Below are 19797 nucleotides of genomic sequence, written 5' to 3'. Positions count from 1 at the left end.
ATAAGGCCAAACAATACCGCAAAATATACTGCAAACGCACATGCTCATTAATTTTAATCCCCAATATTGTTTAAGTAAAAGAGAATTCAAGAGAGATCGATGAGAGAATTGTATTTCAGTATTGAGAATATGAGTCATATATATAGGGATTACAAAGTGTATGTTCTAATTTTATAAGGAAAACTAATCCGAATAGGACTAAGAATTGTAGAACCTTCTCTCCTATTACAACCATGAAACTAATTCTAGTTTGAATAGGCACACAAAACTGATTTTCCTTCAACACTCTCCTTTGTGCCACTAAAACTTAGTGGTGACGCTTCGTCCGTTGCCTCGTTAAAAACCTTGCTCGAGTTGATAGGAGCATTTTAATGCGGTATTTTAATAGTTAATTCCTCACATTTTGCTTAGTTAATTCCTTAACGAATCGATTTTTAATTCAATTTCTATTTTTAGGTACATTGGAGTAAATGAAGGTGAAATGAGCGTTAGGTCCATAATTACCTGGAAATGATGGAGAAAAAATGGAAATGTACTAAAAGATCAATTTTACACATATTCCTACTCCGGCTAGGAGAAACCAAGCCAAGCAAAGAAGAAGGAGCGGCCGCCTGACCAAATGAACTTCAAATGAGCTGAAACCTTCCAGATCCATTCTAGACACCCAAAGGATCATTTCTTATGAAGAGTGCCAGAGAAAAATATGAGTGGAAGGCCTTCAAACAATCAGCCCAATTTTCTACAGAAGCAAAACCGGAAAACTGGACCTGTAAGAGGTCCAGCAGCATTTCCGGCCCAACCACATGGATTGAAGCTCTGAAAATTTGTCAGGATGATCTACACTCATAGTGGAACATTTCATATGAAGAAGTCAAAGGCATATAATGAAGTCTTGTTGGAGAAATAATTGAAGGAATAAAGGGGAAGAAACTGACCTGAAAACAGCTCAACACCACATATTCATGTTTCCCACCCACATGAAGAAAGCTAGATGCTTTTCTCTTTTTCCTTGGATATATTTTTTCTACAATCTCTTTAATAGATCATCATCACTTCCATGTTGCTGCACCTTCATGCTTTGCTTTCATTTCATCATTTCTCTTTCTTTTCCATATTTTACAAATCACTTTCATACTCCACTTTCATTATTTTTCTTCCACTCATCATTTCACTCTTCTTTTTCTTCCCTATATAAACACCTTCTCCTCTCATTCTAAACCAATTCCTTCATCCATCTCATCTTCTTTGTCTCTCCATTTCCTTTTCATTTTTCTCTCCATCCTCTAGTGCATTCAACATTTCAAGCAAGGCCAAGGGAGAAGAAGAATTGCCGTGAGCATCATCCTCCATCACCATCCTTGAAGCTTGCTTTCGAGATTCAAGAGACCACATCCTCAATTCGTTCATCTCATCTCCATCTCACGGTGTAATCCGATTCTCCTTTGTAACCTTTGCTTTGATTTCGTTGGTTTTGTTCTAGTTGACATATGTGTTTGAATGAATATTAATTTCTGGAATTTTATGATTAATTGAGAATTTTCAGATTCATATTATTGTGATTCGAAAGTTGCTTATGTGGGTTTGTTTAATTAAATTTGCGTTATAGATAACTTTTGTATTTTAATCTTATGTGGTTGCAAACACTTAGGGTTTTGATATGAATGGTGCTAGGTTTAAGAACATGAAATCGACTTTTCGTTTTGTGTAAACTTGAATCAAAGTAGTAAAGGTTTTGTGCAAAGACCGAATTTAATTAAAGAGAATTGCAATTAGGTGGACTTTTCCATACTAAGTTGTACACTTGAGTTGATAGCCTTTCACTATGTGTAATGCGTTAAACATGACATGATTGACTAGCTTTCTAGGGTTTGATTGCATGTTTGATAGGATTAATCTAGGTGCTTTCGCTTAGGTTAATTAGCATTGAAAAGTAAAAAATGGGAATTCATTTGCTTTCGAATGTTTCACATGATCAACTCCTCTCTCATGACTTAGATGAACAATATTAGGGTTTGAATCAATTTTAATCATATGTTTCGGTTTTTGATCTTTGTTCTCTCACTCCATTTGTATTTTTATGTTTTTGCATTTTAATTATTTTGTTAACTTAGTTTTATTTTCGAAAATCCAAAAACAAAATCCCCCCTTTTTTCATAAATAATGTTTATAGTTGTGAATATATTTGTGAATATTATACTTTGTTTTAATTTTAATTGTTTAATTGTTTAACAATGACAGGTGTACCCTCAATCCCCGGAATAGAACGATCCCTACTTGCTTATACTACTATGATATTTTTTTATGCGCTTGCTTTGAGCGCATCAATTTTTGGCGCCGTTGCCGGGGATTGAAAAATCACTTGCTAAATTGTATCATTTATTGTATATATATTTGTTGTATATAAATTGTTTAAAACTTAGTTTAAAATATTATTTATATTATTGAACACGAATTTTAATTGTAGGTTGTAAATTGAGAGGAATAGGTGAAGTCTCTTTTGTTAATATTGGCCTAAACCCCTTATTGGTACCTAGCTCAGGTCCCTTAAGGTTGAGGGCGGCCTTTATTAACACTTGTTGAACTGTCTTCACACTTATGAACTTTTTCATCTTAGTAAGCATAGCCTATGTGGAATGGTGTCTAGGAAGGGGACAACGTTCATGACGGGTTTTTGAATCCAGAAGTGCTTGCAAATGGGCCTAAACCACTATGTGGGAGTAGCTCATGCCAAAATGGATTTTTCCTCTCGTGTTCGCCCTCCCCTACCTGGCCATTTCAGTAAGGTTACCCAAAAGATTTGAAAGGGAGTTTGTGTCTAGGCAACTATACTTGGGCCGCACGTTCACTTGATTTACCGCTTGAAATTTGATTCGAAATTAATAATGTTTATAATAAAAGAAATACTTGTGAATACTCTATACGTGTAAATTATTTTGTTGTTTCACACTTTGAACTTGTAAAAATACTTTTCACGTTTTATACTCACTTGTATACTTAACTTGTGTCTTATGTACAATATACTTGTTAATTATACTTGTAGTTTGTAATTAATAGTTATACTTGTTTTTATTTTGTATTTCTTTGTTAATTATAGTTACTAACTTTATTTAATGTAGGTACCGTCTGGCTGCAAGACGTAAAATATAAGCGCTACTTGGGAGGCAACCCATGCAAATCAGATTTGCTTTCTCTTTCCCTATTTCTTTTTATTTTTCAATTTTTCTCTTTAGTTTTTATTTTAGGATTTGTTTTCGTAAATGTCTTCTATCTATGCTTACTTATTACATTGCATGCTTTTAATTGATTACATTGAGGATAATGCAATATTTAAGTGTGGGGGAAGAGATTTATATTTTTGTCTTTCATTTTGAGTCCTATATATATATTTGTCTTTTATTTTTGAGTCCTTTATATAAAAAAAAATATAAAAAAAAAAAAAAAAATATAAAAAAAAAATTTGCATTCATTCAGTCTTATTAAATTCAGCTATTTACCAAAAAAAAAAAATTTATACACTATACTAAGCCATGTCTGCATCTCCGTAGGAGTTGAGGCTGAGCTCAAGGGAAATGCGAGAGTCAACACCATAGCTGCTACCTCCCTCGGAAGTAGTCTTCATGTTGCCAAAGATGTCCTCACCATGCATGGGGAACAATGGAAGGGTTTCAATCTCCTGGTGATATTCTCCTCGTTGTTCCATGATCGATCCATCAACACCATAGCCGACACGTGACCCAAAGTTTAGATCAATGGATCTACCATCATCAGTAGAACTAGTGGATCCAAAATTGAGATTGAGAGATCCACCAACCGGAACGTTCCGAAATTCCTTCAACTTCTGCCTCTCACGAGCCTTGAGGTTCTGGAACCAAAAGAAGACGTTTTTGTCCTCGATCTGCCCATACTGTTTCAGATGAAGGCAGATCTCTTGAATCTGCTCTGGAGTTGGGTACTTAAAACCCTTGTCATAGTAAAGGCCCTTGAGGATTCTTAGTTGAGGCGGTGTGGGAGCCCACCGGTTATTAGTCCCGGCTGCTTGGTTGTTTCCTCCATCCTCGATTTGTTGCTGGGTCTGTTGCTCCATTAGTTGCAGAGTTCGTGGTTCCATGTTGATGAAGAAAGGATTTGAGTTTCGAAAGAAAGGCTGAAGGGTTGAGAGAGAAAGGCTGGAACTCGGAAGAATTTTCTTTTGGAGTGAATAGTCGCTCCCTCAGAATGCACTTATTTATAGAACGAGTGAGCGGATCTCCACCGTTGGATGGACGATCTCTGAGATTAAATCTACGCGTTGGATTAAAGTCACCCGAAAACACGGAAAAGCTGTTGGTGCGTGGAAGACACGTGGGGGAACCAAACGAATCTCGAGGAGCTGTGACAGACAAGCTACAGCAGAAAGCAGGTTTAATTGCCGTGAATCAAGGAAAAGAAAGGACGCGTGGGGAATCAAACGAATCTCGAGGATCCGTGACAGACAAGCTATAGCCGAAAGCATGCCATAAATCCAGGAAAAGAAAGGAATATTTACACGTGGGGGAGTTTCTTGGGCCGTGAACTATCATAACTCTTCTCCTTCCCGGAGAAGCTTTGTTAAAACCGTGTGCCTGTTGAGATTTCTACCATATTTTGTGCTTTACATATACATCCTTTTTTGTCTCCTCCAGATTTTACTAAGGTTTGTCTAAGCGTGCAGTTTCAAATTCCTTCTACTTCCTCATGGCTCAAACCAAGGTAACCCCTCGCAGGGGCGTCAATCAACGCCGTGTTCTCTCTTTGGAAGAAGAAGGTCGTCAAGCGGCCACTAGAGCTGGGCTTACTCGTCCATGGGACCATCGTCCTATCCGTGAGCGTACCCGCAGTCCCCCTCCTCTGCCTCGTCGCTCTCCCAGACTGCATCCCGGAGAGTCTTCTTCCTCACCAGCTACTCGTGCTCCTCGGCCTATGGCCACCCTGGAAAGCTTGTCGGATTTGATTGATGATTTGCGTTCCTCTCTCCGCGATGGTATTATGGTGACAGATTGGAGAGTCAATTGCATGATCGATTACATCTCTGAGATGAACTGCTCTTTGATCCGCTGTCACACTGCAATAAACAAGCTTGCTCAGGAAGTCAATAACTTGCAGAGTTATCCTCCTGGGTTTCCTCGCAAGGACGCTACTGCATCACAACATGAGGACCCACCTCCGAAGGCTGAAACCAGCAAGAGGGCTGCCACTCGCCCGCATACCGCTCCTCCAAAGGAGTAAATGGAGGTACAAGTCTAGGCTGAAAGACTTTAAACATTAAGCGCTGCATGGGAGGCAACCCATTTCAACCGTATCTGTGGAGGAGCCATCAAACGCAGATTTGCTTTCTTGAACTCTTCCTTCTATTTTATTTTCATGAATTTTAAGTTGTTTTAGGTTTCGTTGTGTTAACTTTCTCTTCTATGCTTGATTTATGCTTTGCATGCTTTATATTTGTTATACATTGAGGACAATGCATGAATTAAGTATGGGGGAAGGATTATTGCTTTATTGTGTTTTTAGTAGTTAGTATATAAAAAAAAAATGAAAAATAGTTGATGTTGGATTGTGTTTTTAATTGATGTTGTGATACACTAAGGTATATTGGATTAAACATAGTCTTGAAAAAGGGTAGCTGTTTCAGTCCCATTGCACATCGAGACTCCCTGTTCCTGTACCTAAGTGTTGAAATTAAATTAAATTGTAAAAAAAAAAAAAAAATGTTGGTTTTAGAGTGTTTTTGTGTGTTTGAGTCTTCGGATGCTCCGAACGTCTAGGATGAACATGTCTCCGAATTCATGGCTGAAGGTTTTCACAATCAAAATAGGACTTAATTGAATTCTGTGGTTAATCGACATTGTGATGCTTGTATGAAGATTTGAGATAGGATTGTAACTTGGTTCATTAAGCATGCTAGGATTAAGTCTGATTCATTTGACCCAAGTGAGCTGTTGAGCTAAAATACTTTCTTTTTGAGTGCTTACTGATAATTTCAGAATTTCATGGCTGTATTTGCAAAACCTCATCTTTCTTTGAAAATCCAATGATCATGTGCCACAGATTTTAATGGACTAGAGAGTACTAGAACTCGGCTGTTGTGACTGTCAAAGCTTGTATGCCATAATATGCACTGATCCTGGATAGGATAGAAGGCATTAGGGTAACCACCATAGCCAAACAAGCATGTATCCCCAATTGTGCCCGTCGTGGGACTCCTTAGAATGAACCCCTTTGAGCCTACGTTGAAAACCTTTGTTTCATCACCCTCACTACCCTACCATGAGCTTAGTACAGGATATCTCTACCCTTGTCTTAAGGACTTAGTAGAGCATGACATAGTATGTAGGGGTGACGATGAAAGACAAGTGTGGGGTGGGGAAAATCCAAGAAGAAAAAAAAAAGAAAAAATTTTTGCCTTGAAAAAAAGAAAGAAAGAAAGAAAGAAAAGCGGCAAAAGAGAAGAAAAATTGAAAAGAAAACTCTTGGGAAAATGTTGAAGTGTGGTTTTGGACTTGCAAATTTGTAGAAGGCTCAAAGTTGAAAATTATGCCTTTGTCCATTCCCATGTTGGTTAGAGTGAAGGTTTGACCCAAAACAATGATATTTGGTCTACAAAAATGATGACATCAGGTGGTCCTTATATGCTCTGCTAGGTCCTTAGGATTTTTTTGTATCCTTAATCTTCATTTCGAAAACCCTAGCTTAGCCCCATTACAACCTGTTTTAAGTGCTGACTTGATCCTTGAGATGGGCAGTCTTTGGTTAGTGGAGTCAGTTACGCAGTTGAGCTTATGGTTTTGGTCCATTTGTGCACTCAGTCATTTCATGAGGTCTTTAAAAATTCTTCACAAAATGTGTTTATTGATGAAATATGCAAGCTGTTTGTTGCCTTACAATTTGTTCTCTTGCATATACTTGAGTGTGAAGCTTTTAAGCATAGCCATTTCTGAGAGAAAAATCGAGAGTATGCCCTGTGAGTTTGGATTGGACTTGTTCGAAACATGCTATCATTCACTGTATAACTTAAGTTCTCCATATCTTGCTTAGTCATATGAATGTCACAGGTTTATTAACCATGGAATTATCTTTGTGATTTTGATTAAGTGTTTAACGTGAAAGCCATGAGTTTGGAGTCTCTGAGACAACAGTTAGGAGCAATAGAGTCATTTACTTGCTTTTTGTCAAGTCTTTGTTCTGTTTTGGATTTTTTTTGTTTTGTTTTGCTAAGGGACTAGCAAAAGCTAAGTGTGAGGGAATTTGATAGGAGCATTTTAATGCGGTATTTTAATAGTTAATTCCTCACATTTTGCTTAGTTAATTCCTTAACGAATCGATTTTTAATTCAATTTCTATTTTTAGGTACATTGGAGTAAATGAAGGTGAAATGAGCGTTAGGTCCATAATTACCTGGAAATGATGGAGAAAAAATGGAAATGTACTAAAAGATCAATTTTACACATATTCCTACTCCGGCTAGGAGAAACCAAGCCAAGCAAAGAAGAAGGAGCGGCCGCCTGACCAAATGAACTTCAAATGAGCTGAAACCTTCCAGATCCATTCTAGACACCCAAAGGATCATTTCTTATGAAGAGTGCCAGAGAAAAATATGAGTGGAAGGCCTTCAAACAATCAGCCCAATTTTCTACAGAAGCAAAACCGGAAAACTGGACCTGTAAGAGGTCCAGCAGCATTTCCGGCCCAACCACATGGATTGAAGCTCTGAAAATTTGTCAGGATGATCTACACTCATAGTGGAACATTTCATATGAAGAAGTCAAAGGCATATAATGAAGTCTTGTTGGAGAAATAATTGAAGGAATAAAGGGGAAGAAACTGACCTGAAAACAGCTCAACACCACATATTCATGTTTCCCACCCACATGAAGAAAGCTAGATGCTTTTCTCTTTTTCCTTGGATATATTTTTTCTACAATCTCTTTAATAGATCATCATCACTTCCATGTTGCTGCACCTTCATGCTTTGCTTTCATTTCATCATTTCTCTTTCTTTTCCATATTTTACAAATCACTTTCATACTCCACTTTCATTATTTTTCTTCCACTCATCATTTCACTCTTCTTTTTCTTCCCTATATAAACACCTTCTCCTCTCATTCTAAAACAATTCCTTCATCCATTCCATCTTCTTTGTCTCTCCATTTCCTTTCCATTTTTCTCTCCATCCTCTAGTGCATTCAACATTTCAAGCAAGGCCAAGGGAGAAGAAGAATTGCCGTGAGCATCATCCTCCATCACCATCCTTGAAGCTTGCTTTCGAGATTCAAGAGACCACATCCTCAATTCGTTCATCTCATCTCCATCTCACGGTGTAATCCGATTCTCCTTTGTAACCTTTGCTTTGATTTCGTTGGTTTTGTTCTAGTTGACATATGTGTTTGAATGAATATTAATTTCTGGAATTTTATGATTAATTGAGAATTTTCAGATTCATATTATTGTGATTCGAAAGTTGCTTATGTGGGTTTGTTTAATTAAATTTGCGTTATAGATAACTTTTGTATTTTAATCTTATGTGGTTGCAAACACTTAGGGTTTTGATATGAATGGTGCTAGGTTTAAGAACATGAAATCGACTTTTCGTTTTGTGTAAACTTGAATCAAAGTAGTAAAGGTTTTGTGCAAAGACCGAATTTAATTAAAGAGAATTGCAATTAGGTGGACTTTTCCATACTAAGTTGTACACTTGAGTTGATAGCCTTTCACTATGTGTAATGCGTTAAACATGACATGATTGACTAGCTTTCTAGGGTTTGATTGCATGTTTGATAGGATTAATCTAGGTGCTTTCGCTTAGGTTAATTAGCATTGAAAAGTAAAAAATGAGAATTCATTTGCTTTCGAATGTTTCACATGATCAACTCCTCTCTCATGACTTAGATGAACAATATTAGGGTTTGAATCAATTTTAATCATATGTTTCGGTTTTTGATCTTTGTTCTCTCACTCCATTTGTATTTTTATGTTTTTGCATTTTAATTATTTTGTTAACTTAGTTTTATTTTCGAAAATCCAAAAACAAAATCCCCCCTTTTTTCATAAATAATGTTTATAGTTGTGAATATATTTGTGAATATTATACTTTGTTTTAATTTTAATTGTTTAATTGTTTAACAATGACAGGTGTACCCTCAATCCCCGGAATAGAACGATCCCTACTTGCTTATACTACTATGATATTTTAGGGTTAAATTATGCGCTTGCTTTGAGCGCGTCAATTTTTGGCGCCGTTGCCGGGGATAAAAACAAGCTCGAGGAGGAGAAAAGAGAATAACACGTCCTTCACTTCTTCGAGATCGAACATGTAGACATTATAACTCCCTCTGATGTCAATATCTCCCCCTGATTGCTACAATCATGGGAGTTCAGATAACTTTCTCAATCCGATGCTCTTCACATGTTTCTCGAAGGTGGATTTAGATAACGACTTAGTGAATAAGTCCGCTACATTATCCTCTTATCGGATTTGATTCACTTCAATCTTTAGAAGTGATTGTTGTTACTGATTATAAAAGAATTTAGGCGATATATGCTTGGTGTTGTCGCCCTTGATGAAACCTAATTTCATTTGCTCAATACAAGCTGCATTATCCTCATATATGCATGCAGGTTCATCCGTGGTAGACTTCAAACCACAACTTCTTTGAATATGTCTAATTACAGACCTTAGCCATATACATTCAAGCACAGCTTCATGTAGAGCAATAATCTCTACATGATTTAAGGAAGTAGCAACAATGGTCTGTTTTGTAGACCTCCAAGATATCGCAGTGCTTCCCATGGTAAAGACATAACCTGTTTGGGAGCGACCTTTGTGAGGGTCAGAGAGGTATCCTACATCAGCAAAACCCATCAAAATATCATTGTCGTTTTGATGGAGTGGCGGAGGGTGAGGCCGGCCACCCTTGGTGGTGACGGCGGCGGCAATGTTGCCCGCCATGGCGTTTTGGATGATGGCTCTTGAGCCAATTTGGTCCAATCTCATCCTTCTGTCATTCCTTTTCTCTTTGTAGGGATAGAATATGCATATATCAATCGTACCTCTTAGGCATCGAAAGATTGTCTTTATACCAATCCAATGGCTGCGTGTTGGCACAGAGCAATATCAAGCTAGCAAGTTCACTGCGAAGGAAATGTCTCGTCTTGTGAATTGAGCTAAATACAATTATGTGCCTATTGCACTTAAATAGGGTACTTCTGCCTCTAATGATTCTTCGTCCTCATTCTTTGGACGAAACTGATCTTTTCTGGGCTCAAGACTACCACTAATCATGGGAGTACTCACAAGTTTTGCTTTATCTTCATTACAACCCCTTAGAATTGTCTAAGTATATGCAGACTGATGGATCAAAATTCCATCACTACGGTGCTCGAGTTCTAAACCGAGACAAAACCATGTTTTCCCAAGATCTTTCATCTCAAATTCGAATTTCAAATATTTAGCAGTTTCCTTTAACTCATTTAGAGTTCCAATTAGGTTCATGTCATCAACATAAACTGCTACGATTGCAAATCCGGAATTTGTTCTTTTAATGAACTCGCATGGGCATATTTGATTATTAATATATCTTTTCCCAATTAAGTAGTCACTTAGACGGTTATACCACATCCGTCCGGATTGTTTTAATCCATATAATGAGCGTTTTAATCTTATTGAAAAGACGCTCCGTGGTTTAGAGCCACTTGACTTAGGTAATTGAAGTCCATCTGGGACCTTCATATATCTATGAATCTAGATCCCCATAGAGATATATAGTAACCACATCCATAAGCTGCATGTCAAGTTTTTTGAAAACTACCAAACTGACAAGGTAGTCGAACGTTATAATGTCCATTACGGGAGAATACGTCTCCTCGTAGTCGATTCCACTCATTCCAGGGCGTTGTGATAAACCTTGCTCCACGAGGCGGACTTTATATCTAACCACCTCATTTTTCTCATTACGCTTTCTAACAAAGACCCATTTATGGCCAACAGGTTTTACATCTGGGAGTGTCTGTGTTATAGGTCCAAATACCTGTCTCTTTGCTTGTGAATCCAATTCAGCTTGGATTGCATCTTTCCATTTAGGCCAATCCGCTCTTCGTTGACATTCTTCGACAGAGCGAGGTTCGATATCATCATATTCTATGATTCCTTTTACAACATGATATGCAAATGCATCATCAATAGCCATAGAATTTCTATCCACCATCTCATGTACACTAGTGTAATTCATGGAGATCTCTCTATTATCTAGAATTGGTTCTGCCATTGGAGCGTCCCCCAATGATGTCTCTTGGACATAACCATAATCCGGAATATCCTCATGAGATAGATTATTTACATCGATGATTAATGGATTATTTTGTGCCAAACTCGCTGTCTTTCTTGGGTGAGAATCCATCGAACCTATAGGCCTCCCGCGCTTCCTGGCAGGAGCTGTGGGCCTAGCCACAATGTCACCATCACTGTGAGAGGGGAGGTTGGTGCCATGCTCAGTTGCCATTGAGATGGCGTCATGTCCTCTAATTTTAGGGACATCAATCCTTGCAGGCACGTTTGCAGCAGGTATATGTGATCTCGTCACTTTAACGATATCAGAAAATGCATCAGGCATCAATTCTGCTACGTTCTGAAGATCGAGAATTCTCCGCATTTCAATTTCAGACTGTGCGGTTCGGGGATCAAAATGAGACAGAGTGGTGACAGACCACGACAATTCATGTCGTTCCTGTTGAACATTTATGTTCTTATGTCCCCCTAACGACGGAAAGACTGTCTCATCAAAGTGACAATCCCCAAATTTAGCTGTGAAGAGAGCGCCTGTCAAGGGTTCTAAGTAACGGACAATCGTTGGAGAATCATATCCAACATAAATGCCTAATCATCTTTGAGGAACCATTTTTGTGCGCTGTGGCGGCGCAATTGACACATAAACTGCACACCCAAATATGCGTAAGTGTGAGACATCAGGCTCATACCCAGTCACCATCTGAGATGCAGAAAAGGTTGAGTGGCAGTAGGCCTCAGACGAATAAGCACAACTACATGTAATATTGCATAGCCCTAAACATAAATAGGGAGATTGGTGCGCATTACCAATGCTCTAGCTACCATTTGTAGTTGTTTAATGACGGCTTCTGCTAGATCATTTTGGGTGTGAACATGAGGAACATGATGTTCAACTTCAATCCCAATGGACATGCAATAATCATCAAAAGTTTTTGATGTAAACTCCCCAGCATTGTCTAATCTTATAGACTTAATATGATGATCAGGGTGGTGAGCCCTTAACTTAATAATTTGGGCTAGGAGTTTAGCAAATGCAGCATTCCTTGTGGACAATAGCATGATATGTGACCAGCGTGTCGATGCATCAACCAACACCATAAAATATCTAAATGGTCCACATGGTGGTTGAATAGGTCCACAAATATCACCTTGGATTCTCTGCAAGAATGGTCAATTTTCTTTAGTGTCCTTTGCATATGATGGTCTAGATCCTAGTTTTGCTAAAGAGCAGGCTTTGCAGAACGAATGAAGGGCTTGAGAAACAACCAATGAGGATTTTGGTTGAGCCATGAAGTCACAATTGACTTTAGAAGTAGAAGGAGGAGCCAAACAATGGTCCATGGCATCAAAGCCATGTTGTTGCCGTAGGAGGTAGACGGCACTGGCCCTAAGTGGCCGGTCTTACACAGTCTTGGCCCAGTGAAGCGCAGGTGCATCTCCTCGAACCAATTTTTGGTTTTTACTTATCTTCGTTCTGAAGAATGGATGTCCATGTGAAGTCTTTAATATACGGATCATCATATCATGACCTGGGTGTCTCAAACGGTCATGCCAAAGCCTATATGTGTCGGAATCCCAAAAATCATCTCTCATAATATGATTGGATTCAATTATTCAAATAGTGGTTGCATACAACCCACTAGAACGACACATAAGTTTCTCTAAACTCTTTTATGTCTGTAGTCATTAGAGGTGATGACAGGACCCGCCCCAGATTTCACCCTGAAATTCGAAGTGGCCCTGCGGGGCCCACCTTAGAGATAACTGTACCGAGAATTGGCCGAGTTACCTGATAGGAGCATTTTAATGCGGTATTTTAATAGTTAATTCCTCACATTTTGCTTAGTTAATTCCTTAACGAATCGATTTTTAACTCAATTTCTATTTTTTAGGTACATTGGAGTAGATGATGATGAAATGAGCTGTTTGGCCCTAAAATGAGCATTTTGGCCTGAGAAAGCGTGTCTTGGATAAATTGAGCCAATGAGAAAGCGAGCTAGACAAGAAATGAGGAGTGGCAGACTAACCATCCTAACTTCAAATGAGTTGAAACTTTTCAGATTCATTCTAGAAAGCCCAAGGATCATTTCTTATGAAGAGTGCCAGAGCAAACTATGAGTGGAAGGCCTTCAAACAATCAGCCCAATTTTCTACATAAGCAAAACTGGAAAACTGGACCTGTAAGAGGTCCAGCAGCATTTCCGACCCAACCACATGGCAATACATTCTGAAATTTTACCACAGTAATCTACATTCATGGGGAAATATTTGTTATGAAGAAGTCTTGGGCAGAATCTAAACTTTCGGTGGAGATAAAATTGAAGTAAATGAATAGGAAATCCATCATCATCATCACCCAAAAACATTCCATGTTTTAGGGTGTAATCATCATGTTTTCTCCATCATTTCTCACACTAATCCACCATCATCATCACCCAAAAACATTTCATGTTTTAGGGTGTAATCATCATGTTTTCTCCATCATTTCTCACACTAATCCACCATCATCATCACCCAAAAACATTCCATGTTTTAGGGTGTAATCATCATGTTTTCTCCATCATTACTCACACTAATTTACTCCATCTTTTTCAATTTCACTCTTCTTTCTCTTCCCTATATAAACACCTTCTCCTCTCACTCTAAAACACATTCCTTCATCCATTCCATCTTCTTTGTCTCTCCATTTCCTTTCCATTTTTCTCTCCATTCTCTAGTTTTAAGTTTCTGCATTTTTAAGCAAAGAGAAGAAGAGAAGAAGAAGCCATGAAGCCTCCTAGCCGTCATCATCCACCTTGTGCCGTGATAGTGAAGTCTTGCTTTAAAGATTCAAGATCAACGTCTCAAGCTCTTCATCATCCACTCCCTTCATGGTGTAATTCTATCTTTTTCCTTGTAATTTCTTTTGGTTTTCTTTGTTTAGATTTGTAGAACTATGAATTCTAGTTAACAAATAATGTTAAGGGCAAAGTTTAAAGCCCGTTTATATGTTTTGAGATAAAGTTGTGATTTCTATATGTTGATTTTTATGTTGCTTATGTGGGTTTGTTTAATTAAATTTGCATGATAGAAAACTTTTGTATTTTAATCTTATGTGGTTGCAAACACTTAGGGTTTTGATATAATTGGTGCTAGGTTTAAGAACATAAAATCGACTTTTCGTTTTGTGTAAACTTGAATCAAAGTAGTAAAGGTTTTGTGCAAAGACCGAATTTAATTAAAGAGGATTGCAATTAGGTGGACTTTTCCATACTAAGTTGTACACTTGAGTTGATAGCCTTTCTCTATGTCTAATGCGTTGAACATGTCATGATTGACTAGCTTTCTAGGGCTTGATTGCATGTTTGATAGGATTAATCTAGGTGCTTTCGCTTAGGTTAATTAGCATTGAAAAGTAAAATATGGGAAATCATTTGCTTTCGAATGTTTCACATGATCAACTCCTCTCTCATGACATTTAAAATCAACTATAGGAATTGTAATTGGATTTCTTGCATATGGATGTGGTTTTGATCTTTGTTCCTTGCGATCCACCCTTGTATATATGTTTTTACATTTTCTTTATTTTATTTATCTTAATTTTCAATTCTATAATTCTTAAACCCCCCCTTTTTATTTTGTTACTTGTATATATTTCTATTCTTTATTTTATTTTTGTAAATAATACTTTATTATTTTAATTCTTTATTTGTTTATACAATTGTATATATTTATATTCTTTATTTTATTTTTGTAAATAATACTTTTCTTTATTTGTTTCACAATTACAAGTGTACCCTCAATCCCCGGATAGAACGATCCCTACTTGCTTATACTACTAACGACATTTCAGGGTTAAATTATGCCCTTGCCAAGAGCGGCATCATTACCCCTAAAGTGAACTACCCAAAACTATTAACTCACAATATATCATAGCCAAATGAAGAAGTGCGGAAGCTATTCATCAGCTATACCTCGAAACACGTCCGCCAGACCTAAACTAATAATGCCTGCAAACTGGGCATTAGAAACCGAAAGGTCCAGGGGAAAGTAGACGAAAAACGTTAGCGTGAGTGGACAAAAATAAACAATTTAAAAGAAAAAGGATTTCATACTTTCCCACATTTATTTCATTAAAAACCGATGCATGCAACAATTAGAAAACACATTTAGCTTTAAATCGAAGAATTTCAATGTTCGAAAAAAAAAAATACATCGTAAAACCGAAATCTCGTTTCTCAAAAAGATAAGACCAGCCCCGCTGGTTACAGTGTAAATCAGACTAGCCCCGCTAGTCAAGCAACGATAAGATATGGGGAAGAAGTTTCACCATACGAAAGAAAGGAGCCTCCCAGGCTCGGGTCGGAGTGTCCCACACTCTGGTCTACTCACCCATGAACACATAGTAAGCAGAGAGGAGTACTAATAGGCTAGCTAGCAATAAAATATGGTGACCCAGGTATGGCGGGTAAAAACCATTCAAAATCTAGTAAATCTATAAGGCTTCCCCATAAGTCCTGCGAATAAAACAAAAACACGAGTACGATTCCCAATCGTACCCGGAAATTCTTGTAAAAAGTTGCATAATTTAACGTGTCCCACACGCTAAAAGAAAGGTTAGATCATCAACAAGGCATTCCCAATGCCAAAACCGAAAGTCGATAAATAAATAGGAAATAACTTCATCGAAATCTCATTTCGAAAATCTTTCCAAAAATCTCAAATCAACGAACATAATTATACTTAATTCCGGAAATCACCTCGGAAAAATAATTCGTCAAAATTCAACAGAAATTATAAATTCGAATCCAAGCATAACAAATTAATATCCGAAATTCACAACCGGTATAAATCATAATTACTTCATGAAAATCATTATTGAAAGAAAATCCACAATATAAATCGAAATCAAATTCCGAAATCAATTCATATGCTCGAAAAGTAATATGTTAATTAAATAAAGCATTAATTCAAGAAAATAAACGCATGCATCATTATTTAAAACAAAATTCCACTCACAGTATTATTGGGCGACCATGCAAACGAGTCCTTCATCTAGCCGTAACTCGCGACATTGCCCTGAACACAATTATATTTCCGTAAACGGCAATCCGATAAAATAAATACGAACCTAAACGAAACCCGAAAATCCATATCTCCATTACTTCTCAAATTCCACCCAAATCACACCCACAACACCAATTCCTCAATTTACATATTTCACAACGAAAACGAGGGAAATCCGACGGCCGGATTTCCCACAATTCAATCACAAAACTCCGAACTTCAGAAATTCACAAACAATTCCAAACTCCTCCAAAATTTACCAAACTTCACATACAAACTCTACAACATTTATACAATTTAATGGCTAAAAACTAGAATTAAAACAGTGCCCTACACACCTCCACGAGCCACCCACAGTGGTAGGGCATGGGCCCCACGCGCCGGCGGCCACCACCTCTGATGGCCACCAAATTTTGGCAGCACCACCTACTCAACAAACCCAACATTTTTCATAACTACAACAAATTCTAATTTTACCTGTAAGTGATCCAAATTGGCCGGTGAAGAAAACCCAGAAAATCTAAGAACCCTAGGATCGGGTTTTGATCAATTCTCCCTCTACACTGCAAATCGTGGCTCAAGGCTAGGGGGGAAATGATCCTTGGCAAAAACCGCACCTTCGACGCCGATTTAGTGGCCGAAATAGCCGGAAATCGACGAAACCTCAGTTCGGCTACAGTAATCTTCGCGGCTCAATTTCGAGCTCCTCCAGCCGAGCCACAGCAAAACACCACCACAAGCGTGACAAGGAGGAGAAGGCGAGCTTGCTGGTGCCCAGATTCTGTCGTGGGTTGGCCGGAGAAGGGAGAAATCGGAGGAAGAAGAAATCGGACCGAAGAGGAACAAAAGAGTCGGGGGAGAGGAGAGAGAAAAGCCAGTTTCCAAAAATGGAAACTTACCACAGTAACTTCCTATATTTATAGAAACTTACCGTGAACAGTAGCTTTTACATTTTCTCTTATAACTTTCTCATACGAACTCCGATTTTTACGTACCACATATGCACGCGCTCGGTTTAACATCCTCTACAACTTCCTTGAAGAACATTTTCTCAAATTTTGACCCGAACAAAAAGTCAACTTTTAGAGCCACTAAAAGTACTAAGACGATAGTAAAAGTGAAAGTAAAGGTCGTTTACCGTCCAAATGACTAGTAAACCGATGAATTCAGGTTCGGGACATTACAGGTGATGCAAAGGAACTCTTATCCATTCTCACAATGTGTTTCTACATGAAAACCATTGGCTCTTATAGCTTTGAAGCTCAAAAGGGTTCTTTCAGCCCTAGGAGCTTAGAGAGCTTCAGTGACATTAATGATTGTGCCATGTGGCAACAAGAATTGAGCTGGTCCTCAACCATGAATTAATTTAGATGATCCTGCCATCGTAGTCACTGAAGATCGAGTAAGCGTCATCTCAAGAAATAACTGCCTATTTCGAATTATGGTGTGCGTAGTAGCACTATCCACGAGGCATTCTAGCTCTCCGGGAAATATACTTGAATGAATAAAGTTCGAATAAACAATCGACACTTTATTTCAATGAAAGCCAATGATTACGTCAAAGTTTCTAAATTTAATCCAAAAAGGATAATCGAGCTTAGACAAATAGTAGTTACTCAATCCGTTTGGTAATTCTAATTTGGTTGTGACCAGGTAAGGTAAGGCGAGATTTTGGTGGAGCGTTGCTCACTTTTAAAACCGTTCTCTCAGTTCAAACATTTCCTAGACATCACAATTACTCTTGAGTACGCCTAGTGAGAAAGAGTTATAACCACTGTCTTTGTTGATAGTTTCCAAATTTTTTGGATTTGGATTGAAACCAATGACGTTTATATGGTCAAATTTTTATGCTTACGAACGCTCTTAGTTCGTAAAAATCGATGCTCACGGACGCCTCTTAGTCCAAAGATTACGAATGCTCTTAGTTCATATGTGAATCCCCACGATTCCGCTTTTAGCAAATCGAACCCACATTACAGAAAGGTGGGATGTAGAAGAAAGGATTTTGTAAGTCCCCGAAGAAAAAGTAAATTTAAATTTCAAAGCGGGAACAATTTACTTGTGAAAACTTACTCATGAATTTCAGAACTTGAAATTCTCAATACATGCGCGTGTTGATGCAGACGTGTAGGATTGCAGGCGTGCTATCGATCCTGGGTAGGGGATTGCAAACTATCTTTCAATCCCTGCTGTGTGGCTGATACAGGTCTGACCGAGGTAAGCCGAGGAGCTGGGTGACTGATGCGTGCGCAGGGGATCGTACCCGCTGCAGGGGCAAGCATGCAGATGAGGCTAGCATGGGCAAGGAGCTGCTGCAGTGATGCTTGAAGGTGGCAACGGTGGTTTTCAAGGATTTTTGTTGAAATTCGGAGCAGATTTGCCTCTTGAATAGCTTTAACTTCGATTAGTGTACAGGTCTCAAAATAACTCCGATAAGCCTGAAATTTCGGACGTCAGATAGAAGAGACAGAGACGAACACTTTGATGAAGGAAGGATTTTGATCTGAGGTCCTTATCAAGATGTTTCGGGACTCGTACCCGCTGCAGGGGCAAGCATGCAGATGAGGCTAGCATGGGCAAGGAGCTGCTGCAGTGATGCTTGAAGGTGGCAACGGCGGTTTTCAAGGATTTTTGTTGAAATTCGGAGCAGATTTACCTCTTGAATAGCTTTAACTTCGATTAGTGTACAGGTCTCAAAATAACTCCGATAAGCCTGAAATTTCGGACGTCAGATAGAAGAGACAGAGACGAACAACTTTGATGAAGGAAGGATTTTGATTTGAGGTCCTTATCAAGATGTTTCCTTATCAAGATGTTTCAGGGCTTGTAAGAAGGCTGATCTGCACAGTAACTAGCGTCTTGCTGTGCTGCAGGGGCAGTAGTCGGCACACGGGTGTGTAAGGGCTGCAGGGGAAGCAGGTGGTCGGGCAAGCGCGAGCTAGGTGCAGTGGTGATGAAGAAAATTTTCTGTTTTTTGTTTTTGTTTTTTTTTTTTTTTTGTGGTTAGAGCTCGTGCTGATAACGTGCATGTTTAAGTAAAAGAGAATTCAAGAGAGATTGATGAGAGAATTGTACTTCATTATTGAGAATAGGAGCCCTATATATAGGGATTACAAAGTGCATGTTCTAATGTTACAAGGAAAACTAATTCAAGTAGGACTAGGAATTCTAGAACCTTCTCTCCTATTACAACCATGAAACTAATCCTAGTTTGAATAGGCACACAAAACTGATTTTCCTTCAACACATATAATTTTTCTTTCTTTGTTTTATATGTGAATATATAATATTTATTTTTCAAGTCATAATGCATGGTATTTCTATCCAACACAAGAGAATTATGGTCTATTGTCAACTTTACGTCAGTTTTGATATTATTGTATGTTTCTGATATGCTGTATCACCTCTATCCTCTATGTAAAGAAATACATGGTTGACAACAATGACAACATGCA

This window comes from Rosa chinensis, chromosome 2 (genome assembly GCF_002994745.2).
Source record: "Rosa chinensis cultivar Old Blush chromosome 2, RchiOBHm-V2, whole genome shotgun sequence".
In the NCBI taxonomy this organism is placed as follows: domain Eukaryota; kingdom Viridiplantae; phylum Streptophyta; class Magnoliopsida; order Rosales; family Rosaceae; genus Rosa; species Rosa chinensis.
This window is presented reverse-complemented; position numbering follows the sequence as displayed.